This window comes from Bos indicus, chromosome 5 (genome assembly GCF_029378745.1).
Source record: "Bos indicus isolate NIAB-ARS_2022 breed Sahiwal x Tharparkar chromosome 5, NIAB-ARS_B.indTharparkar_mat_pri_1.0, whole genome shotgun sequence".
Lineage (NCBI taxonomy): Eukaryota > Metazoa > Chordata > Mammalia > Artiodactyla > Bovidae > Bos > Bos indicus.
This window is the reverse complement of record NC_091764.1, coordinates 38,162,664-38,185,326: the sequence shown is the minus strand read 5'-3', so window position 1 is coordinate 38,185,326 and position 22,663 is coordinate 38,162,664. Positions and strand designations below refer to the sequence as shown.

At 41.1% G+C, this 22,663-nt stretch overlaps 1 protein-coding gene and 1 long non-coding RNA gene across 3 annotated transcripts in view; one reads left to right on the top strand and one right to left on the bottom strand.

Moving 5' to 3' along the window:
* PRICKLE1 (prickle planar cell polarity protein 1) overlaps positions 1-22,663 on the bottom strand; it is a 112,818-nt gene that overhangs the window by 65,441 nt on the left and 24,714 nt on the right. The gene's annotated exons all lie outside the window — the stretch shown is intronic.
* Positions 19-14,485, top strand: LOC139183116 (uncharacterized). The gene is made up of 2 exons (XR_011566598.1): positions 19-537; positions 14,236-14,485. It is a non-coding gene; the product is annotated as an uncharacterized lncRNA (long non-coding RNA).

Genomic DNA, 22,663 nt, shown 5'->3' with positions numbered 1-22,663 from the left:
AGAACCGTTCTCCTCATTAGGAACAAGAGACAGTGGTGCCAGTAACAATCACCCAGGCTGAAGCTCCCATCGGCCCAAAGGGCTTATGTATCGGCACAGTCCAGGAGAAGGAGCCTGATGTGTACAGTCTCTGCAGCAGGCTGACCTTCCTCTGAATGGACAGCGGTGGAGACATTCCCACTTAAGATGTCTATGACAGTACTCACCAGCAACAGAATCCAGGCTCCCTCCGGTCACAAGGGGTGTGTGGGGGTGGGGGTGGAGCGAGGAAGAGAAACAGGCTGAGACTGCACGCGCACAGAGCACTGTCCCATCCACAAGGTCACAACAGAACGCGCTGGACCACAGTCCTCATGAGGCTGTACAGTTGTTTTATCTTATCAAGAAACAAAGCTCTGAAGGGAAGATGGCGTGCCCAGGAAAATCAGCAACATGGCAGAGGTGAGAACTCCATCCATGTCATTCATGGGCAGAGAGAAAAGAGTGGTGGAGAAAGATCACTGAGAACTCAGCTTTGAAGTGCTAGACTTCACCAAGGTATGGTTCCTGTGGCCTTTGGTTTTATTTTCTATATTGTCAAAGTAAGTAAGGCAATAAAACTCAGGTTTTTATGAACATAATTTTTCACAATATCATCAAGTATTTAATCCCTATTCAAAAATTTTAATTTGTTTTTTAAATGCTTTTGCCTTTTTTTTTTTTTTTTTGGTGAGGGCGGGAGGGATTTTTTTTTTTTTTTTGGCTGAGCTGCATAGCTTGTGGGATGTCAATTCTCTGACCAGGGATTAAACCCAGGCCATGACACTGAAAGCGCCAAGGTCTAACCACTGGACTGCCAGGGAAGTCCCTAAAACGTTTTAAAAGCAGCTTTTTCTCCACCTGACCAGGATCCAATCAAAGTGGTACATTCCTTTTGATCACTAGGTTCCTTTAGTCTTTTTAGCCAATAATAGTGTCCTTACTCGGAGAAGGTGATGGCACCCCACTCCAGTACTCTTGCCTGGAAAATCCCATGGACGGAGGAGCCTGGTGGGCTGCAGTCCATGGGGTCGCTAAGAGTCGGACACGACTGAGCGACTTCACTTTCCCTTTTCACTTCCATGCATTGGAGAAGGAAACGGCAACCCACTCCAGTGTTCTTGCCTGGAGAATCCCAGGGATGGGGGGCCTGGTGGGCTGCTGTCTATGGGGCCGCACAGAGTCGGACACGACTGAAGCGACTTAGCAGCAGCAGCAGCAGCAGTGTCCTTACTATTTTTTAAAATCACACTGGCTTTTTAAAGCATCACAGCTGCTGTCTTGTAAAAGGACCACATTCTGGATTTGGTTGTTTGCTTATATTGTCTTTTAACATATTCTGTCAGCCCCTCAATTTCCTGTAACCTGTGTTAGGTTTGCTTGGATTCAGGTTAATTATCCTTGGAAAGAAGATTTCACTGGTGGTGGTGTGTGCTTCATATTGTTTCACATCAAAAAACATCAGCTTGCCCCCTGTTACTGAATTTCAGAGTGATTACTTAGTTAAGTTGGTGAGCACCAGATTTCTCCATTATAAAAGTGGGTTTTGTTTTGTTTTTAGTGATGGTTAGTATATGTAATTTTTTGGTACTGTGTCTATATGTATAGTATATTCCTCAATAACTTCTCAATTTTTGTAGCTATTTTTTATGCTATAAATCTATCATGTTTTACTAATTAAAATTCCCCTGGCAACATTCAGTTTTTGAGTTGGGAATCTGGTGAGGCCAGATCTTCCCCACTCCCATTACTCAGTTACATTGATGAACCAACCCCAGATGCAGGCCTTTTTCTCTACCTGCCAAGTGAAGATGGTGGGCTTCACCCTCTGCAGGACAGGAGATTCCATCAGGATACAGACAAAATTCAATCACCACCCAAAACTCTAAGCACAATGCTAACCATCAGGTAAAATTTGTTATCATTCTGAAAATGTTTTTTATCGACATTTTATATATATAAATATATATATATATATATGTATATACACACACAGATTTTTTTTAAAAGCAAAATAGTGCTAAACGGCTTACAACAGCAACAGTAGTCGTTTGGCTACCCTTGGCCAACAGAGTCATCCACTTTTAACTCTTGCAGTTATTTCTTTTACTACTTTTGATCTCTGTATTTCTATATAATATGTAGAACTGTTACACTTAATTTAAAAATTGTAGTCATTATCTCTGACTACTTCTTACATAAGGTGAGGATTAGCTGCTTTTCCTATTTCAAGCTCTGGAAGAGAAGTAAACATGAACTCCTAGGGCTGCTACACTGAATTTTGATAGCAAGTAGCACATGGTAAGTGGGCCTTAAGAATACTGTTGCATGTCATTGGATGAATTACAGATATCCAGCATAAAGTCAGGATGCAGTCTGCAGTCTCTCATAGCAAGTATGCATTGAACAGAACGTAGGAGAAATACCTAATCTCCCCAAATCACATACATCAAGTTGTTTATCTATATCTCTTTTAGTATGTTCTTAGAAAATATTAAAATTTAACCATTAAAATAATTTTAAAGGAGGTCATCATGAAACTAATTCAAAGGACTCAGTAAAAAATAATCTCTGGACCCCAAACATTTTTTTTTTTCTAGATATTCTTAATTGGCAGTAGAGAAAATAATCTCTTTCTTACTTCATATGTGAGAAAGTAATCTTTTCTGAACAATGATGAGCAAACACTCTTGAAAATATATGAGAGACCTTCTCTGGAGTCATGTGGACTCAGAACTCAGCCCTTTGCCTCACAGAATTTACAGTTTGATGCTAAGCCGGAAAAAAAAAAAGGTCTAAGTTATGAATATTCTGAAAAGACTCCCACCTCATTAATATGTCTCCAAACATGTTGCTTAAGGCTAAAGTTAATTAAATCACAGTACGCATAATTTTGAAGTGAACGGGTAATCAATCACAGGCAAAATTATGTTATACAGAGACAAAATGGGTGTAGTGAGTGGACATTAATATAAGTTAAATGAAAACAGATTCATACAATGGAAGGAAGTTTCCACCTGACTTGCTGCTGCCTCTTTGTATTGTCCAGCTTTCAGGAATATCTGAGGCAAATTGATGAAACAATTAAATATTCTTCTTAATTAAATATTCTTCTTCACCTGGAACCCTTTAAAGTGGTAAATCTTCCATTTAGTACTCTAGGAGAGTTTCTCAAGCTGACTTCAATGAGCATCAGATTTTATAACAATGAAATAAAACCCTTAAATTTACTGGCTGAATTACGTAGCTTTGTGAATTTGCCAAGAACTCTCTGTGTTCTGTTGTTGTGTGTCTACGGACCATTCACTTTTACTGCATTTCAACTATTTTGCAAGAAGGGAAAAGAAAGAAATAAATTAAAACCAGCCATTTTGACTACTTGTTAACAGTTCTCACAAAATATTCCCTGAGTTGTTTTTCTGTAACTAGCTGCGGGTGTCAAATATTCATGTATTATTATTAACAGGAGCAATTTGGAGAAGATTTCATTTTCTGTAGCTGCAATAATGTCTACCCCCTGTAATATTACTTCCCTTATATGTCTAGCTTTTACAACATTAAATCTTAGACTGGGAAGGTCTTAGAAAGAGCTACTTTCAAAACTCCATCTGAAGCATCTTCCTAGCAAGTGCTTATAACAGGAAGTGCTGCATGGTGGGCAAAAGAGCAAGGGACTGGGAGTCAGTTTTAACCATTTCTAACCAAGTCTAATGACAGATATCCAGGAAGTACTTGGGCAGTTATGTAACATAACACACACAAGAGTCAGTAGCACAGTGCAATGGACAGAACCCCAGGATCTGCAGGTGGAGTTTTGTCTCTTCAACGTGTGTGTCTCGGGACAGGTTGCCTATCTTCTCTAAGGCCCAGTTTCCCCGTCTGTCAAATGGAGAAAATAATACACCTACTTCACAACGTTACTTTTCAAAACCAAATGGGATAAACTGCATGAGCTACCATTATTAGGACACTTTAGATTAAAAACTGGGAACTAGATAAACCTACCTTCAAGGTTCTCAGATTAACAGTATTATGTACCTAAAGAAGGCAACTTTGTTTATAACTGACAGTTTTAATTCATGAGAGAAGAATATGAAAGTAAATTTTCATAGTACATGTAGTAGAAAAAATATTTTGTATATATTAACACAAACATATGTATGGTGGTTTCTAAGCATAAGCATAATATTGTTATTGTTCAGTCACTAAGTTGTGTCTGACTCTTTGCAACCCTATGGACTACAGCACACCAGGCTCCTCTGTCCTCAACTGTCTCCCAGAGTTTGCTCAAATTCATGTCCACTAAGTTGGTGATGCTATCTAACCATCTCATCCTCTGCTGCCTCCTTCTTTCGCCTTCAATCTTTCCCAGAATCAGGGTCTTTTCCAATGAGTCATCTCTTTGCATCAGGTGGTCAAAGTATTGGAGCTTCAGCATCAGTCTTTCCGTTTAATACTCAGGATTGATTTCCTTTAGGATTGACTGGTTTGATCTCCTTGCAGTAAAGGGATTCTCAGGAGTCTTCTCCAGCCAATAATTTGCAAGCATCAAGCATAATATATAAGAAACAAAGAGAGCACAATCCAGGGTGCTGCCCCAAAGACAATCCATCAAGAAGCACACGACAGCCAAGCACACCAAATAACTAAGTACACAAGACCATATAAGCTGAATGGTGACTAAGGGGTCCAAATCATAAATTCCAAGGAGCAAGGGCTGGAGCCCTTTCAGGAGGCGCAAAGAGGGAGGAGAGGGAATTCGAGCTGGTCCTTAAAGGTCCTTATTCAGAGAGGAGGCATGGAAGATGAAGGTTGTTATTTCAGACAGAAAGAATGTGCTGTCCTGTCCAACCCCCACCTACAATTTAAACTAATGATAAAGCTGCAAACCAGTCTCAGAAAGTTCCATGATTTGGAGTGAGAAGAAGTGAGGGAACTTGGACCACTTATAACTTTGTAGATAAGGTCGCCTTTCCCCACTGAAAGTTAGAATAAAGGTATGAGGAGTAATGTTAGGCAACAATTGGTACCCAGGTCAGCGTTCCTCATCCCCCAGGGTTCGCAGGCCCCAGTTGCATCAGGTGGTCCTCCTGAAGTTGGGTCAGGGTAAGAACATACATCCAACAGGCCACAGCAGCATCCGCACTAAATTGGGCTTCATGAGAACACAAAATGAAGAGTGTAAGAAACACAAGGGGTTAAAGTATCTAGTGTGGTTAAGCTTATCATAGTTTCATGAGTCTACAGAGTCTCAAAGTCTCCTTTGTGCACTGGGACCATGAAATGCCCTCTCCACCATCTCCTCTTGGGGGCTCAAGGCACCCTTTCCCTTCTCCTTTCACAGTTCCTCTCTCCTAGGATGGGCACACCTTCTCCCAACAGTGCTGTGGACCAGAAACCTGAACCTCCTCATGGACTTCTGTCTCTTCCCAGACTCTGTAATGGATGGGTCACCATCTCCCCAGGCTGGTCTCAGCTCATCTAATCTGTCCGTGCTCTAGACTGCTGCCACCAAGAGTATCAGCTGTAGGATAAAAATCTCAACTCTTCTTTAGCAAGGCAGAAAAAGGGCATCATTATCTGGCCCCAGCCAACCAGTCTGACCTGAGCTTCCAACACGTCCCTTGAAATTTGCATCCTGGCAACATCTAATTACTGGAAAGCCCAGAATCCATTCTGCTCTGGGGCCTCCCTGAGTTGCACACACCCTTCCCTCCCACTATGCTGACAACTTGGAACATTTCTATTCAACCTTCTAGCCTTGGCTCAAGTCCTTTCTCTGCTCTGTTTCCTGACACCTGCCCACATGCTGAAGTGCTCCCTATCCATGTATCTGCTAGGAGAATGATATTTCACAGTATCTTCATACTTGCTCTGTAAGCTCCTTGAAATTGATCAAAAGCCTTTTTCCTGCCAGCCCTAGCATCTTGTACACAGCAGCCCACCCAAACAAAACTTTGTTAAGCAAATGACTAAATTTTAAATGAAAGAGAATAAAATCAACAAGTTTGATTTACTGCAATTTACTGCAAACATTACTCAACTTAACTGAGTGGTGGGTGGTGGGCTTGCATGGGAATATTCTTTGTATCAGTTTTATCTTTTTTTTGAAACTACCAAGCCAATGAAATAGCCTCTCACATGTTGTACAACAGGGCAAGGAAGCAAAGAAGCATTAATTTAAAAGAAATGACTTCTGCGGTACCACCTGAATTTACAGAGTTTGGGAACTCTTTTCCTCCCCTCCAATACTCAAATTTATTTAGAATATTTTCAACCCTTTCTCCACTACCAAAACAACAAAAATAGATCAAAAAGAATACCACAAAAATTTAGAACCAGCCAGTCAATAGAGATTTAGCATCAACTTAGCTTTGAGAACTCTCAAAATTACTTTCCAAGCCTCCCTATAAAATGGGAGATGTTATAAAATTGTCTGCATTCCCTGAAGGAAAGGGTGACACACAGACTTATGCCAGAGGTCACAGGACTGAACTCTAAAATCCTCAAGTTTTGAATATTTGGTTAATTGCAATCATTTACTTTCCCTGGGAATTAACAGAAACCATCTGCTTAATGATAAAGCTGAGCTCTGCAATTATTTGAGGAAAAATGTGCCACAGTCAGCATAAGAGAGTCTTACTGAGGAAGCCTGCTAGACATACATATTTCTTTTCAATAATTAAAGCCAATCTCATTCATTAATTAAAAAATTTTTATTTATCAGCACCGCCCTCATTAATATACACCTATGCGACCTTCAATTTCAAACTTACAGTAGGTTAAATAAGCATTATTGTACAGATGGCTGCTATCACACACCAGAAAGTTGAGGCGATCATGAGAAAAAATAGAGATGAGAAATAAATGTCCACTCTGAGCCACATATCCGGCTCTGGGTCTCATACCTGTATGCCGCGGGGGATACTTTCCTCTCCCAGCAAATAGAAAAATGGCTGGGAGTGCTCCAACAAAATGCCTTTGAACTGGCCATCTCTCAAAGCTCCTGCTAATTCTAACTACAGTCCTGCTAGCAGATGTGAAGAAAAACAGGCAACTTTTGTTACACGGCAGCCTACAGAATGGGTAGAGTCCTCTGAATGGCTGTAAATATTGATCCACCTGTGAAGAATAAGGGTGCCATCTCTGTATGGTGGCAAATAAATAAAGCAGGGAGAGGACACACGTTGGGCCAACAGCTTCCAGCCTCTTTCTTCTCTGCGTGTGTGGCCCGAGGGAGGAGGAGATGTTTATTTGGACATCCTCCCTTCCGAAAAGAAGCCAGCTGACTGTCTGCTTTTGTATGAGTATGATGCTGGAGTCCAGTTACTAATAATTTCATAAGCAGAGGCCATCCAGTTTTAAACCACTGTTATGAAGCATTTGAATTTTTAAAGCGAGTTGGTAAGAAGCAGCTGATCCTCACCACCCCAGCCCACCAAAACTCCCACTTTGCTTCTACAATGTTGAACTTGTAGAACTACAATAACAATGTAGTTATTGTTGTTCAGTCACTCAGTCGTGTCCAACTCTTTGTAACCCTGTGAATGTAGCCTGCCAGGATCCTCTGGCCATGGGATTTCCCAGCAAGAATATTGGAGTGAGTTGCCACTCCCTTCTCCAGGGAATGTTCCTGACCCAAGGACTGAACTCATGTCTCTTGCATTGGCAGGCGGGTTCTTTACGGCTGAGCCACCAGGGAAGCCCATTTAAATAGTAATCACTATGGACCTTAACCTACAGAAGAACAGAGAGGGTAAGAAGATGGGTTTTGCAAAATGTGAGAGATACTGATTGAAATCTCTATTAACCATTCACTACCTGTATTAGAAAGGTACTTAATGTCATTATAGCTATTTCTGTAAAATGGAAAAAGTAATAGTGTCTACCATAGAGGGCTGTGAAAATCAAATAAGACAATGTGTAGAAGTGTTTAGTCCGGGGCCTGGAACAGAGAAAGTGCTCCATAAATGTGAGTTATCCTTGTTATTTTCATTCTTATTATTATGGCCAGCCTCATAGTAGAAACTAGAAGGGAGACTCAGGAATCATGAATATTCCTGAGGGATCACCACTGCCAGGGGGCACCGTTGCCAGGAAGAAGGCATCCTTTCTTTTCTCTTGAAAAGGAACCCAGCCAGGGAGGAAATTAAGAGTTGGGCTTGGGTAACTGTGAGCAGTACTGTGAGCAGCCATTCTCTCAGAAATGTGCACCCCGGTTTTAAAGTTGAGCAAACACAAGTCTTCTGGCAAAGAGGGAAGTGGTATTCTAGAATATGAGTGTTTGTATGCCACCTTCGGTTTCTTTTTAAAAAATTTTCAAACAAGTATGTCCATTGCATTATGCTATTGAAAGGTACACAGGCTCTAGAATCAGAAGAATCAGAGTGCCTCCTCACGCTGTCATCTACCAGCTTTGTCACCTTGAGCAGGTTACTTAACCTCTGTCAGCTCCAGCTTCATCGGTGAAGCAGAGAGAAGATCAGGCAATCTGAATGGGACAGAAGGAAAGGTATCTTCCCACATATGTTAAAGAGAATGGGCTACACAGTTGGACCACCTGGGTTTAAGCCTGGCTCTGCCACTTACCCTAGGGGACCTGGGGCAAATCCCATGAATGTTTGCTTCAGTTTCCTCCTTTGAAAAATGATAATAAAAATACTCATCAAGTTATGTAAACATTAAACAAGTTGATACTACAATGGGTCCTAGAACCGAATTCATTTTACTTACTATTGTAAAGGTTAAAAGAGATAATGCATGTAAGCCTTGTATGTATTAAGCGCTCATTACCTCAGTAGCTATCATTCTTACCATAAAGAAATTAGAAGATACAAATGAGCAAAAAAGTAGAAAGAACTCAATTTTTAAATGGAAACTTTTAGAATTAAACAGTAAAAAATGACCAGAATTGTGGCTGAATAAAGACACTTTTTCTAAGAAAACTATGGAAATTTATTTCCCTAATTATCTATTAAAAAGGAGTCTTGACTAGGACATTCCAAAGGTGGTGGATGACATATTTCCCTTTTAGACATATTAACAGTTCACAAGTTGTTCAACAGAGGGACTAGAAACCTGTAAGACAGAAAAAGCATCACACAAGGTGAGGCGAGTACCTATTAAAAAGGGGAAGTTTTAAGTTCAAGACCCAAGAGAAGAAGAAGAGAAGAGGAGGAATGCATTTATTAATGCCAACAAATCCAACTTCTATTCAGGGTGGAGATTTTAAAACAAGGAATTTTTCCCTTAAAACTCAGGTTCAAGCTCCCTTTATGAACTCTTTCCCTAAGGCACTGAACAATTATGGGTATTAATATGAAAGTTCCTCTAGTCTGAATGGACCTAGACTTTTTTTAACCCAGGGAAGGTCTAGGTCCATTCTCCATTCTATGTGACTCAGACTAGAGGAACTTTCATATTAATACCCATAATTGTTCAGTGCCTTAGGGAAAGAGTTCATGAAGGGAACTTGAACCTGATAGACTTCCCTGGTGGCTCAGATGGTAAAGCGTCTGTCTACAATGCAGGAGACCTGGGTTCGATCCCTGAGTCGGGAAGTTCCCTGGAAAAGGAAAAGGCAACCCACTCCAGTACTCTTGCCTAGAAAATCCCATGGACGGAGGAGCCTGGTGTCCATGGGGTGGCAAAGAGTCGGACACGACCGAGCGACTTCACTTTCACCATACTAGATGGGGTTCCCAGGTGGCGCTAATGGTACAGAACCTGCCTGCCAATACAGGAGAAATAAGAGACATGGGTTTGATCCCTGAGTTGGGAAGATCCCCTGGAGGCCATGGCAACCCACTCTAGTATTCTTTTTTTGTTTTTGCCCCAAAGAGCCTCTTTATTCACAGCAAAGGACCTCACCATAGCAACACACGTCAATTCCCTGAGAACTTTTCTCCTCTTATCGTTCACTTTCCTAGCTATGTCTTGCAGAAAGAAAAACAGAAGGCAAAAAACACACCTCACTGGTCAGGTGCGCCAGGCTGGGAGGAGACGGGTTCTGTGAAGGAGGTGGGCAGGGAGAGGCCAGATATCATGACACATAAATACACAGAGTGTTAGACATTTCCATCAGCTTTAACAACAAAGATTATCCCAGGTTTGGCCTCTGCTTTTTCTGATCCACAGAGAAGGTAACACCTTCCCCAAGCCCCACTCTAATATTCTTGCCTGGAGAATCCCATGGACAAAGGAGTCTGGCAGACTACAGTCCATGGGGTCGCAAGAGTCAGACATGACTAAAGTGACTTAGCATGCATGCACCATACTGCTGCTGCTAAGTCGCTTCAGTCGTGTCCGACTCTGTGTGACCCCATATAGACGGCAGCCCACCAGGCTCCCCCATCCCCGATTCTCCAGGCAAGAACACTGGAATGGGTTGCCATTTCCTTCTCCAATGCATGAAAGTGAAAAGTGAGAGTGAAGTCGCTCACTTGTGTCTGACCCTCAGCGACCCCATGGACTGCAGCCTACCAGGCTCCTCCGTCCATGGGATTTTCCAGGCAAGAGGACTGGAGTGGGGTGCCATCGCCTTCTCCAGTGACAGTACTACATACATATAATTATTTTCTAAATATAATTATTTCCAATGTATTTTTAAGTTTCAAATGACTTAAGAGCTCAGGGTTGAAATTTTTCTTATGGTTTTTTTTAATGGTTTAACACATTTTTAAATATGACAAATGGATATATGTAAGTTATAATACAGTCCAAATATTTTAATAAGAGGAAATAAAGCTTACTTATTAAAGAACAGCTTTTTAAAACCATCCCTCTAGAATTTTTCTAGAATAATAGAAATATCTATACAGTATTTTCTTTCTCTGTTACTTGGTTACTCACAATTAGCAACAATCTCACTCTTATTCCTAGTGCATATAAACCTTTCATTGTTCTTGGGAGCCCAGGAAGTAAAAGGAATTACACCTTTTAGCATTTAATCACCAAATTTGATTTTCTTTACAAATAGCCTGAAGGTAAGTCTGTAATATTATGTATCTCTTAATTCCACTTGGAAGGTAAGCAAACACTTACCACCCCACTTGGTTCCTGGATACAATCAGTATTCTTTTCTGTGGTTCAGACATAAAGCCCTATTGATTATATTCAAGTGGCTACTTACAATGGTGCCTTAAGCAAGTGCTTGTTGAATTCACTGAAGGAGGTTCTCTGGCCTTGGCAGAGGCAGAAACTACAGATAGACTTCATTACCACCCTTCCCCAGCTTTAAAGGTTTTGATGGCTTCCCAGGGAGGAGAATGAAGCCCCAAACTGGGAAACCTGGTCCTCTGACCTGTCCAACTTCATCTCACAACATACTCGTCTTTGGTCTTTCTAATAACCACTAACAGTAATAACTACCCACACAGGATCTAAGCATTGGATACAAAGCAATTAATTTAATCCTTACAACAACCTTTTAGTGGAGGGACTATTATTATCCCCACTTTCAGAAGAGGTTAAATGGCCTGAGATCATCCAGCTAGTAAGTGCGGCAGCCCAGATTCAGACAAGCACAGTGTGGCTCAGGTCTGAGTTCTCCCATCTGGATCCTGATTCAGAGATAAAGTCTGGCACAAAGTAGGACCTCAATAAACCTTTATTAAATGATTGGACCGGAGAAGGCAATGGCACCCCACTCCAGTACTCTTGCCTGGAAAATCCTATGGACGGAGGAGCCTGTTAGGCTGCAATCCATGGGGTCGCTAAGAGTCGGACACGACTGAGCGACTTCACTTCCCCTTTTCACTTTCACACAATGGAGAAGGCAATGGCAACCCACTCCAGTGTTCTTGCCTGGAGAATCCCAGGGACGGGGGAGCCTGGTGGGCTGCCATTTATGGGGTCGCACAGAGTCAGACACGACTGAAGGGACTTAGCATAAATGATTGGACAAATGACTTCTACAATTAGGCAAGAAGTCTATACAGGCAATCTTAACTTCTTAATATCTACACACAACTGCATTATGGGTTTCAAAGGATTTAAATGGATAACACAGAAATTTTTTCAACAAATATTTCAGAACACCTACAACGTGCCAGACCCCCAGGCTAGAAGGAGACACTATCCCCAAAGGGCTGACAGCCCAGTACAGGACACAGACCAAGAATAGTGCACTAATATTTCCCAGAGTGGTGACTGCTGGGTGCTAAACAGACACAGAAAATCTTGTCCAAGCTGCACAGAGCTAAGCCTTGGGAAGAGTACAAGACAACAGTGAATGTTCTATAAATAAAGTCAGTTTATTCAACACATATTCATTCTGCTTTAACCTTCTGTGAGCTGGCCCAGGACAGCGCCGGGGCTGAGGAGCAATGCAGCTGCTGTTTGTTAAATGGATGAAGAAAGGGACAAATGAAGGAAGCAAGCCAGCTGTGACAGGTCACATAATTTGTCCTGGAAAATGTGTTTCAGAGTCTAACTAAACTTGCAAACTCATGTAGTTTAGGTCTTTTGTTACATCAGAGTAGGAGAGGAGCTAGAGTTTGCAAGTTCCTGCCCCCGCTAAAAATGGGGGGGAGGTTAAATCAATATTCAAAATGGCAAACAGACTCCAGATTTTATATCACCTATTCACATACCACCCTCTCTTCCTTTCTGCAAATGCTTTTTTTTTTTCCCATGCTGAACAGCTTTCAGGATCTTAGTTCCCTGACGAGGGATGAACCCAGACAGCAGTGAATGTGCCAACTCCTACTGGACCACCAGGGGATCCCTCAAATGCTCTATTTTTAAAGATGTTGATGTTTGTTTAAAAGATGCTTTAGGAACTGGAAGGGGCTTCCATCATAGCTCAATCATAGCTCAGTTGGTAAAGAATCTGCCTGCAATGCAGGAGGCCCCAGTTCGAGTCCTGGGTCAGGGAGATCCCCTGGAGAAGGGATAGGCTACCCACTTCAGTATTCTTGGGATTCCCTTGTGGCTCAGTGGTAAAGAGTTCACCTGCAATGTGGGAGACCTGGGTTCGATCCCTGGGTTGGGAAGATCCCTTGGAGAAGGGATAGACTACCCATTTAGGAACTAGAAGGGCTAGATCCCTCCTAATATCATCTATGACACACAATTTGTATAATACTTGAGTATTACAATTCTGAGCTTTCTGTGGGAGTCATTTTGTTTTTATAAAAACTAGCAAGTCAGAATTCTAGGTTTCATGACTGTTTTATGTAACCATGCAAAGTTTTTCTCCCCATATAAAAAAGGCTCCTCTTACACACTAAATTACTCATTCCAAAACCATCACGATTTTTTTCAATCAAAAAGTGAACAGCTTTGACATTTTAAAATAAGAAACTGTCACTTTCAGAATTTGATTAAACTATTCTAATAGCAGGCTGGAATCATTAAAATTGGCTTTTAGAGAGACACTTCACATGCTTAGTAACTGGCATACTATAGTGATGACAGTCTCCAAATCAAGCTTCCAAGTAACACAGTGTCTCTGAAGACTGGATAAAGGCAGGTCACACACAAGCTACTCATTACAAGTTATGTTTCAATCTTGTTTAATCAGACAAATGCTATATGTCCATAATAAAGCAATGGTGTTTTACATAAATAAAATGTTTATACTTTTGTTGCTGTTTAGTTGCTAAGTTGTGTCTGACTCTTTTGCGACCCCATGGACTGTAGCCTGCCAGGTTCCTCTGTCCATGGGATTCTCTAGGCAAGAACACTGGAGTGGGTGGCCATTTCCTCCTCCAGGAGATCTTCCCAACCCTGGGATCAAACCTACTTCTCCTGCGCTGTTGAGCCACCAGGGAAGCCCCTAATATTTATACTGTAGTGCACACATATTTTTATGTAAGAAATGGAAAGATATTCTGCAAAATCTCTTTACCACTTTCATTCAAAAGTAACATACAAGGAATTCCCCAGTGGTCCAGTGGTTAAGCCTCCATGCTTCCAATGCAGAGGATGCAGGTTTGATTCCTGGTCAGGGAACTAGGATCCCACATGCTGCAGAGCTCAGCAAAAATTTTTTTTAAATGAATAAAAAAATTAAAAAGGTAACATACAAAAGATCATTTCATAATTCTTCTCTTTGTCCATTATTACCATTAAGCGTGAAAAAGGGAGGCAACAACCAATAATTTGTTAATGGTTTACTAGAGAAATGCCAGATTAATTAAAACAAAAAAGGCACAATGTTTCCTAAGATTTACTACCATTTTATTGAAGGGCAAACTTTCTTTAAAATTCCAGATGTGAAAGTGCCTTAGGAAAATTCCAATGCTGTTGTGGAAAATGCAGTGACAGTCTCCAACAGGACGCGGCTTGTCTGGGTCCCCAGCAGCTCTCCTGGGGCCAGCAGATGCCAGCCGGGAGTGGGAGCTGGACCACAGGCTCACAGAACGAGCATCATTGTTGCCTTTGGGTCACTAAGCTACAAAGAAACACTCTGTTTTAAAAGTCTTCTTATGGAAAGTAATAAAGTGCTATTTCTTGGCTTTTATGACCTTATATTCTTTTAAAGAACTTCATTTTCCCATAGAGGAGCCAGAGTTGATGTATATGGTTGATATGGTATGAACCACAGCCAAGGGATGCCATGCTGAGAAGGGAGAATACTCTGCTGGCAGTGCAAGTATATTGAAATAGTTAATTTTCTTAGCAGTCAAATAGCTACCAAATAGACAGGATTTCTTTTTTTTTTTTAATCTGATACCTAACCTGGCATACTGAATTGCATGATTTATTTTATACATTTTTTTTTTCTCCCCATTTGTGAGATGTCCTAGCTATTAGGTTGCAATGTAGAGGGTACATTTCTACAGAAAATTGAGAAATTGTGCACAGTAGAGTCTGAAAAAAACAAAAGAAAGAAAATCAAAGGACAATGAGTTCAGGCCTCTGTGAAGTGCTAGACATGCACTGAAACTCCTACAAAAAAAAACACTTTTTCTTCTTTGTCACTAATATCTCTCATTTCAACATCCACTCTGCTTCCTGGTGGCTTTTAGAAAATAACATTAACCTACATAATCCATTTAGCTGTCAGAGATCTTTTAACCTGAAGAGTTATTTTGATGTCAAGATGTTTAAATGCTCCTTCCTAATCAAAATGCACCAAAATAAAACCTAGTTAACATTTTCCATGTGAAGGGAAAGATCTTGATCTCTCTTCCCTCAGATACAGGCTACCAACCTGCCTTTGGCTCCAGTATTGATTCTACCTGATTTGAATGTGAAAGTGAAGTCGCTCAGTCCTGTCCGACTCTTTGCGACCTTGTGGACTGTAGCCAACCAGGCTCCTCCATCCAAGGGATTCTCCAGGCAAGAATACTGGCATGGGTTGCCATTTCCTTCTCCAGGGGATCTTCCCCACCCAGGGATCGAACTCAGATCTCCTACATTGCAAGCAGATGCTTTAACCTCTGAGCCACCAGGAAAGCCCCTACCTGATTTGAGTGATAATTAAACAGATTTTTACTCCATTTTCACAGCAAGGGAAGTACATTCCAGGTGCAGTCTGGAACCTGTGCTGAAGGCATTCTTACAAACACCAAACACTGGCAAGTAAAACAACTGTATCCATGCTCCCTAAACACTGCTTCGCAAAATTAGTGTGCTAACCAAGAGTTCTATATACTCTGGAAAAGAAATAAATAGGCACAAGTTCTTCAAACAAAGTAGAGAAGTAAAATTTTAGATACCACAGATAAAACAGGATATCATTCAACATTTGGATATTCTTAGTCTTTGACTCAATATTTAAACTTATTTAATACCATTTCTATTATCTGAGACTATTTGTTGAAGAGTGCGGGAAAAAATGTCAGAGACAGAAAGTGTGGGAGACAATAACTGATCCAATTTTCCATTAAAAGCAAGCATTTGTTATTTCTATATTTTATTTGAACTAGGCAGTTATTTAGTTACATCTGCCCTTTACCTTGGCTAAAGCCAGCAGCCCTAACCCCGGACAGTCATTTCAGACAAGGCCACTACTGTTCACAAGGAATGACAGGCAAGAATGAATGTGCATCTGATTCTGGAAAAAATACCCCTTCATCTTGGTAAGTCAAAGGCACCATCTTTATGCAAGAAACACATGTAACATTGGCAGTTCCGAAAATCAGTAATAATATTGCTAACTTGTGTTAATAGTAAAACAATATTAAATAGAATCCTGTCCCCTTAGAAGAACAAAAATTGTCTTCCAGGATCTGTGATGCCTGAAATGCTATAAATCTCTGAAGACAGGTTATATCCTTCCCACTTCCCTGAGGCATTTGTCACGTTGCCAGACAAGATTAGAACCAGATAAGCCTCAGACACTTTTTGAAGATATTAGAAAGATCACGTTAGGGAAGTGGCTTAGAGGTTATACTTTATCAAACCAACATCCTTCAAATGCCTCCTACTAATAATAGAGTGTCATCTGCTGCAGCAAGATGGTGGTCACTGAGGCAACAAGGCAGCTATATATTTAGTAATAACCTTTATTCTGTTTTCCTTTGTGTGTGTTTGTGAGGGAAAGATCTATTAAAAAAATAATAACACAATAGAAAAGTCTCCAGTAGCCAAAGGCATTTTTCATTATGAAAACCCTTTTTAACCACTCCCAGTCACTTCTCTGACCTTCTTTTTTCTACTAAACTTTCCTGTTACTCCACCCAGATTTTTCTCCTGAATACTATTTTTTTTTCCCCTACCCCATCTAACACTCATAGAATAGCTTACTGCTGGCATCTATTAATATCTTTGGTGAATATGTGTTTCAAGTGCATTATTTACAGTAGAAAATTAACTCTGTTCTGTCTAAGAATTGATGATATAATTTGGTTTAAATTAAAAGATCATACCTTAGAAGTCCACAAATGCTTTTGAATTGCAGGTAAATACATATGTTGCAAATCCTCACTAGAGATTTTATCAGGATACATAATGAAATTCATCTTATTTTCCATTTTAGATATCTTTTTAGAGAAAATGATTCAACATGTATGTAGAATAACTATGAAAATGTATGTAAAACATGTATGTAAAATAACTAAGAATGGCCAAGATATATTGCTAATTCAAAATCACTGTGGGAAATTTGTCAGTCATTAAACTGTCATCTTATGGCTGCTCTCAGACAAATAGGTGAAAATGTAATGTCTCACTCCCCATTTTTAAATCAATCAAAAGGCAAAGATATCTTATCTCATTTATTGTATTAGAAAATTAAAATATATGTGCTAACAGGGTTAAGACTACAAAGGGAAAGATTAAGAGGGGGAAGCAAACCTCACTAGAGATTGTCTAAAAGAGTGAAACCCAGTTTGAAGATGTAAAAGATGTTGATAGCAGACTCAAAGTGTATTATACACATAATAGAGCTAAAGGAAATTAAGAAAAGTTGCTAATGTACTTGAAATGTTCCTGAAATCAGCTGAAGTGAATTCCGAAAAATAAAGCACCTCTGGAAGATACCTTCAAAATAATTTTAGAAACAGAAAAAAAAGATAGAACTAGCAATGAAAAAAATTAGAAGTGAATAAATGAATGAATATATGTAAGAAAAACCAAAGGTATAGGGATTCACCATGAAACAGATGAGAAAGAACCAAAGCAAGGCAAAGACCTGCACATAAAACTTAAATATCAACTTCACGATGTGGAAAAGAGATGGCAACAGTCTCCTTAAGTGAAGAGTGACTTTAGTACCCTAAATCACAGACAGAAAACAGAAAAAAATGAATGATATAAAGGGGGAAGAAACTTGGCTGCTGAGACAGCTGGTGGAAGTCACTGGCCAGAAACACTGGATCACCAACAAAGATGTGACTTGCATTCCAATTTTAGCAGATTTAATTACAATTTTAAAATTGCGATCCAGACAATTTCACAGCTCTGGAAGATACAGAACTAAATTACTGCCACAACTAGAAACTTGCCTGTGAGAAGCCAAATTCAAGCAGGGTGAGTAAGAATACTGACTGCTTCTTTCTCAAACTACATTTAAATATCGGGGTTTTTTAAAGCCCAGTATTTTGTTTTTAATTTTTCTGAAAGATTTAATTACAGACAAACAAAAATCCCAATCGTTTGATAATTAAATACAGTTAGGAGAACCTATGATTTATCATGCAAATCAGGACACTTTTCCCATGCAATTAATAACTATGTTGGCACAACAGATATAAACCAGGATGTACAGTCACCCTAAATACAGCACAATTCTAAAGTGAAATAACATAAAAAAATCTTGAGAGCTTGTTTGGAGGTTCTAGCAGGGGAGCGAAGCTACTCGTATACCCTTGACCGAAGACCGGTCCTCCTCTAGCGGGGATGGTCGTCCTCTTCGACCGAGCGCGCAGCTTCGGGAGGGCCGCACATGGAGCGGTGAGGGAGGAAGGGGACACCCGCCTAGCCAGCCAGATCAGCCGAATCAACATAAAAAAATCTTGAACTCATCACCTCACCCTTCTCCCAACTTCCACTTTTGGAAAGGGAAAAATGTACCTTTCCAAAATGCTATCAAAATTTTTCTGGAGGTCATATTTTAAAAATGTAGGAATAACATTTCCCAAACTTCACAGCAGAACTCAAAGAAATATCCTTGGAAGGGTTGGCTGTAAAAGGATTTAATTTAATTTTTGTCAGTTTCAAAATCATTTGGATTCCAAAGTCCTAGTGGAATGTAAACAAAAGCAGAAGGATACATTTGCTGTAATGCATCCAGATGTAGAGCCCCATGTCACTGGTAATGAAGAGTCATGATTCAATTATTACAGAAAGGATTAGCTTGTATTTAGTTTGCATTTATTTAAATACATTTTATTTGGGGGAAGAAAACGAACACTAGAAAGATGAAAGTAAACAAAGAATCCCAAAAGGAGTTAACAGTTGATACCACATGCTTGAAAATATCATTCATAAATATCTGAGTCAGCGCGCTCAAGGTCAAATACAAATACTACTATCTCAGTTGGGGTTGCCAGATTCAGGGACATCTGGGTTGCCACTGGATATCACCAGCTTTCTGGGAACAGCCCTCTCTTGGCACTGAGGAACATTCAGGGTGCACAGCAGGACTGAGGGGAGAGGCCTTCAGCGCAGCAAGTTTTAAAATGGGATCCTTCCTTCCAGACTCTCATCAGCCAAGCAAGCTGGAGAGGTGAGAGCAGAGCAGGGAAGGAAACCAGCCGGTGGGGTTGCCTCGAGAGCCAGAGACTCTGGGAAGTACTTCTCTCCAGAAGGGGTGTGTTCTAAGCGTGGACAGAGGAGGGGCATGGGGAGCACCTGTCCCACCTCAACCTCCCCCCAGGCCAGACCCCCAAAGTGGTACTTTTGCAGATGCCATTTATAAAGACCCTGGACTTGGCATTTAATAAAGCAGCACAGAATGTAGGCTGGGATCCTTCAGGGACACAAGGACAGAGAAAAGGTAAACAAAAAGGGAGTTCTTTCTATGGGTTTCCTCCCCACCATAGCCAAAGCAGCACCTCATCCTTAGTGGTAGAGCTTGGCCAGTGTTGTGGAGGCTCTTTTTTTTTTTTTTCCTTTGGCCACAGGGCTTGGCCATGGGAATTCCCCAAACCTGCAGTTTTATCCATTTGTTCTGTATATTTGTTTGCATCTGCTTTTTTTGGCTAATTGCTTTTCACCCACAGCCAGTTTCCCTAGCTTCCTTTTTTCTTTGTTAAACCAGCACCAACCTCATGATCCCAGAGGCTGGGGAGAGGAGGGCACTGGAGAAGTACTGGGCTAAAGGAACTGATGGAAGAACTACAACTCCCCTCCAAGGAGCTTTCCTCCAGGTCTCTGGCTTTGAGGCCTGATTCCATGGCTACTATACTTACCCACAATGGGCCAGAATGAGGATCTGGGGGTGGAAGGTGGAAAAATGTGGCTCTACCCTGGAAAGAGACCACCTGTGTTGCTAGATGGCTAAAGCCAAAGGAGAAACTCCACAGTGATGTTTGACAGGGTGGGCTCAAGAGCCAGCCCATGGGGGACTCACAGGAGAAGCACCATCTGAATGAAGAGGATCACTCTGGCAATTTCCTGGCGGTCCAGTAGTCAGGACTTCACACTTTTACTACCAAGGGCACAGATTCAGTGCCTAGTCAGAGAACTAAGATCCCACAAACTGCTCACGGTGTGTCCAAAAAAGGAAAAAAAGATCACTCTGCAGTGTGAAGGGAGCAGGACTGGAGTCCAGAAGCCTGATGATGGATTAGTGTATGAAGATGAACGATTGAATCTTTGAGACAAGAGGATGATGGCTATCCCAGAAAGGTCTGGGAGATAAATTAGATGGGACTTGCAGTTGAAGGAATGTGAAAAAGAGGAATCAAGGATAACATCCAGGTTTCTAACTTGGACAACTAGGTGATTTTTGAAGTTACTAAGTTAGCACATATATAGATGGTGGAAAAGGTCTGAGGATGCACAGTGGCAAGCAAAGCAGCTGGCCGGGAGGTGACAGTGGAGTCTCAGCTCAGGTAGTCTGCGAGCTGGTCTCCAGCAAACTAGGGCAGAGTGTACTGGATCATGTAGGATCTCTGGATTCTCGTCTGGTGCTAACATTTAGTAACTGTACCACTCACAGTGATTCTCTCAATCATCTGGAACCTGATTCTGCATTTATCAAATGAGACAACTGACCCACAGTTTGCTACCAGGATTAAATGAGAATATATGTAGAAGTATTTTCAATACCGAAGCTTTAATTAAATCTAAGAACTCTTCCAACTCTCCACAGCCCCCCAAATTCATCAAACGTTTGGTATTATGTTCAGCCAGGCACCAGAGGTACAGAAATGGACAGTGATCTCACGGGGCTGACACAGTCATTAGGACCTGGGGTCCCAACCTTGGCTTTTCACTTGAGAAACATTTATTTATTGATCAAGTAAAAATATTTTGAGCCCCTCCTTTTAGCTTATTCTAAAAACAAAAACACGAGTATCAATTGTTTTCCTTAAGGCCCCCAAACTTCAGGGTGCAGAAGATAAACTATAAAGAGATGAGCACAATATGTGCTCAGCACTGTGTAATAAAGGTCTGAGGCTGAATCAACTGGAGGTATTTGCACACTGTCTTTGCCAATTCAAATTTCTGTATATGAGGGGCAAAAGGATTACTGTTACTATTTTAATTTGTGATTGAAGTATAGTTGATTTACAATCAACCAGGGATTGAACTCGTATCTCTTATGACTCTTGCACTGGTAGGTGGATTCTTTGCCACTAGCGCCACCTTGGAAACCCTCTTAGAGACTGTGCTGCTGCTGCTGCTGCTAAGTCGCTTCACTTGTGTCCGACTCTGTGTGACCCCATAGACGGCAGCCCACCAGGCTCCCTCGTCCCTGGGATTCTCCAGGCAAGAACACTGGAGTGGGTTGCCATTTCCTTCGCCAATGCATGAAAGTGAAAAGTGAAAGTGAAGTCACTCAGTCGTGTCAGACTCTTAGCGACCCCATGGACTGCAGCCTTCCAGGCTCCCCCATCCATGGGATTTTCCAGGCAAGAGTACTGGAGTGCTTAGAGACTATATACTTAATAAAAAAGTCTTTAGATAAATGTTCTGGTGAGGTCTAAATCTGCTGGACATTTCATTATGTTGATGCCTACAAGCCAGTTAGCTTCATTGCAAATATAATTTAAAATACTAAAACAGTAATAATATGGAAGAAATTACCGATCCAAATAATCTGTTGTGTGCTAAAAATGTCCTTGATAGACATAGTCAATTGATGAACAAATATGTATGGAATACACATTCTGTGTTAGACATTCTATTAAGTGCAAGGAAGACTTTTTAATAATCTGTAATGCAAATGGTGACTGCAGTCATGAAATTAAAAGACACTTGCTTCCTGGAAGAATAGCTATGTTAGCTATGTCAAACCTAGACAGTGTTTTAAAAAGCAGAGACATCACTCTGCTGACCAATGTCCATATACTCAAAGCTATGGTTTTCCCAGTAGTCATGTATGGATGTGAGAGCCATAAAGAAGGCTGAGCGTTGAACTGACACTTTTGAACTGTGGTGCTGGGGAAGACTCTTGAGAGTCCTTTGGACAGCAAGGAGATCAAACCAGTGAATTCTAAAGGAAATCAGCCCTGAATATTCACTGGAAGAACTGATGCTAAAGCTGAAGCTTCAATACTTTGGCCACCTGATGCAGAGTGGACTCACTGGAAAAGGCCCTGATGCTGGGAAAAATTGAGGGCAAGAGGAGAAGGGGGCAAGAGAGGATGAGATGGTTGGGTGGCATCTCTGACTCAGTGGAATGAGTTTGAGCAAACTCAGGGAGATAGTGATGGACAGAGAAGCCTGGGGTGCTGCAGTCCATGGGGTCATAAAGAGTTGGACATGACTTAGTGACTGAACAACAACAACGTCTCCCTAAAGTCTAAACCAGCAGTCTCCAACTGTTTGGACACCAGGGACCAGTTTCATGGAAAAAATTTTTTCCAAGGACAGAGGGGGGAGGGATGGTTTTGGAATAATTGTCATAAGGAGTCAGCAACATACATCCCTCGCATGTGCAGTTCACGCTCCTATGAGAATCTAATGCCGCTGCTGATTTGACAGGAGGCGGAGCTCAGGTGGTAATGTGACCAGTGGGGAGCAGCTGTAAATACCGATGAGGTTTCACTCACTCCTTAGCCACTCACCTCCTGCTGTGCAG